Raw genomic sequence first — 3363 nt, 5'->3', positions numbered from 1 at the left:
CAAGCATTATTTGTCAATACTTATATATCACTCGGGATGCAGCATAGCCTGGGGGAGGGGTCTGAAGAAGAAGTCTCTGTTGTGAGTGGGTTTTCTGGAGGACAATTATAAGAAAGACACAAGTTACCCCAAAATATTAACATGTTAACATGTGCCAAAGCAAACCCCCTCAGTGTCAAACTTAGCACATGCTTCACCTGCTGCATGGGTGTGTGTGCGGTTGAGGTGTGCGGGGGGGTGGGGGGTGGGAAGAATTACCACCATACTAGGTGATGGTGGGAAGTCACCACCATATATGGTGGGTGGGAAGACATGGGTGTGTCCCTCTATGTTTCCTTGCTGTAAATATACAAAACCAGCTTCCAGACTCCATTTCCCAGGAGCCCATGCCCACATGGCTGGGACCAGTTTCTGTGGAGATCCCAGCAGCTGCACTGTGATAGCATGAGCCCATGGTTTCCATGGAGACCAGCCCAGCTGCACTGGCAGGGTACACAGCAAGGCATGGAGATGCTCTGCAGCTGGCTTAGCATCTTGCAGTGGTAACAGCATGGTTTGTAGCTGGGGCAAAGCCATGATCTTGAGCTTGCATGCCCCTAGGTGGTGCTGTCACTGCCACAAGATCCCAGCCTGGATGTGGAGCAGCTGTGCACCCTGCCAGCTCATCTGGGTCAGTCTTCTTGCTGCGTGCCCTACCAGCAGGGGGAGCCCTAAGGCAATAGCCACCCCAAAATTACCCATTGCCCATCTGCTCCCTGCTGCCGCTGCCAGCTCTGGCTACTCCCAGGGCTCTGGGAGTTGCACTGGCCCACTTGGTACCTGGCAGTCATAGGCCCCCAGGTACAACTGCTGGGTACAGCGCAGTTGCTAGTCCCAGCCTCCCCTGCCCCTAGAGTGGCCATCATAAAGGATAGTCTGCTTTTCTGCTATTCTGTCCTCTATCCTTTATTGATATGAAACCCAACTCCTTTATGTCCTCTATTTTTCTCTTATCTGAAAAATGATGCTAGCAGGATGTAAGTCTCTGAAAAAATACCGTGGATATTACATTACTCACATTTCATAACTCCCTGTTGATTCTGTTAATGGTTCTAGTATATACTTGTAGGTGCAAACACTTTTGATGCTATAAGTCATGTTGGAACATATTTGAGAGCAAAGACTTAAAGGAAAAGATGCTTACTATTTTCAATATTTAGAATAAAAATAGCAGAAGGCTTGACAATGGAGCTGAGGTAGATTAAATTGTTTCCATATTAAGCATCATTAGCTGCTTCACCTAAAAGCAAATCAAATAATAAAGATCCCTCCTTCCAAATCAAACAGTAAAACAATTACAGAAGCTAGCATGATTTTTTTTTCTTTTTGGTTATAATTCTTGAGTTTTATACATCATTCTGCCAGCAAATTGCATAAGGCTGTCAAGTTATTGATAACCTAATTTCATAGAAAATTAGAGTTGCAAGGGACCTCATGAGGTCATCTAGGCCAACCCTGATCACCCTGAGTTTTCAAAGATAATGGCCACCGGCTATGCAATCACATCAACCAACTCCCTCAACACCCTCAGATGCACTGCATCTGGCCCCATGGACTTGTACACATCCAACTTTTCTAATTGGTCCCTAACCTGTTCTTTCACCAGTGAGGGCTGCTTCCCTTCTCTCCAAATTGTACTGCCCAGTGCAGTAGTCTGGGAGCTGACCTTGCTTATGAAGACTGAGGTAAAAAAGGCATTGAGTACTTCAACCTTTTCCTCATCATTTGTCATTAGGATGCATTCAGTAAGGGACCCACACTTCCCCTGACTGGCTTCTTATTGCTAAATAGGTCCAGAAATATTTTTTGTTACCCTTTATATGCCTTGCTATCTGCAACTCGAATCACACTTTGGCCTTCCTGGTTTCATCCTTGCATGCTTAAGAAATATTTTTATACTCCTTCCTAGTCATCTGTCTAAGCTTCCACTTCTTGTAAGCTTCCTTTTTATGTTTAAACTCATTGAAGATTTCCACAGGTGACTGGTAGGGGGACTGTGTGGGGGTGGGGCACGTGCCCCACCCCCCCGTGATTGGAACAGAAGTGTAAGTAGTGCCAAATTTCGGCACAAGCTAAGAAAGTTGCGGCTTAGGGCCTCACATTATGAGGGGCCTCTAAGAGAACCCCTGGACTGGAAGTGACCAGGGACTCACAGAGCTGGGTAGAGAGGCTGTGGCTCCTTCAGTAGGGCCCACAGCAGCCATGGTTGTGGTTTTACCTGTGTTCCAGCTGGAAATTCTACTATTCTCCTGCACATCAGGATGGTTTGTTCCTGTGCCCTCAGTCAGATTTCTTCAAAGTGCAGCTAGTTCTCCTGGACTCCTTTCACCCTCAGATAGGACTCCCAGGGAATCCTTTAATTTATTAAAGTACTTCTGCATAAGTTCTGACTTTAAACACATAGCACAGAAAAAAAGATAATTTTTGGCTTGGGTTTTGTGAATGCATAGTATCATAGAAACATAGAGAAATAGATCATCTAGTCCAATGTCCTTACTGAGGCAGGATCATCCCTATCCAAACCATCCTATACCAACTCATAATCTAACCTCTTATTAAAACTACCATCAATCCTGATACAACAGAAGACATGACAACCTAACCTGCCACAGGTAAAGCAGGAACACTGCAGGAGCCAATGTTTTGCTTCTGAAAACGTTATAGCTACATAAAACAGCATGTTTGAAGATATCAGACTAGTGGCTTCATCTTAGAAAAAAAATATTTCTTGTGTTAATAGTAAACACTAAGCTGAGTTTTAAGATGTAAAAACAAGAGAAATTAATACATTTACCTGCTAGCTCTTCATCATTTTGGTTCACGGTTGTCTTTGTCTTGTGGAATAAGTAAGGGATGACATAGACTACCTTTTGCACAATACAGATTTTTAAGGGCCTCAGCACGCATACTGAATAATAAATGAATTGTAGAGAAAGCTATCATTTAGTTTATAATGCATAAGCTGATCAGGCAAATGCGTTTCATTACCTGTGCTTAGTACATCATTGAACAAGACCTAGAGAAAAATGTCTAGCCAACATATATATTATTATATTTATTTTTACAAACCAGAATTTGGTACAGACAAGTTTCTCAAACTCATTGATTCTGACTATTACGAACTCTGAGGAGAAAACTACTGAAATATAGTTTGCTTTATAAAATAAATAGGTATTCCTTTTTGTTACAACTTAATAGCTTTGTGTACTGAGATTTCAGATATATACCTGCTGGATGAAAACTTTCAGCATCAGTTATACCCTTTTCTAACATAGTTTCATAGTTTCTAGGGTCGGAAGGGACCTGAGCAGATCATCTAGTCCG

This window comes from Crocodylus porosus, unplaced genomic scaffold (genome assembly GCF_001723895.1).
Source record: "Crocodylus porosus isolate Cpor-Errol unplaced genomic scaffold, CroPor_comp1, whole genome shotgun sequence".
NCBI lineage: Eukaryota > Metazoa > Chordata > Crocodylia > Crocodylidae > Crocodylus > Crocodylus porosus.
The sequence above is the reverse complement of the archived record's forward strand: the minus strand, read 5'-3'. Positions refer to the sequence as shown.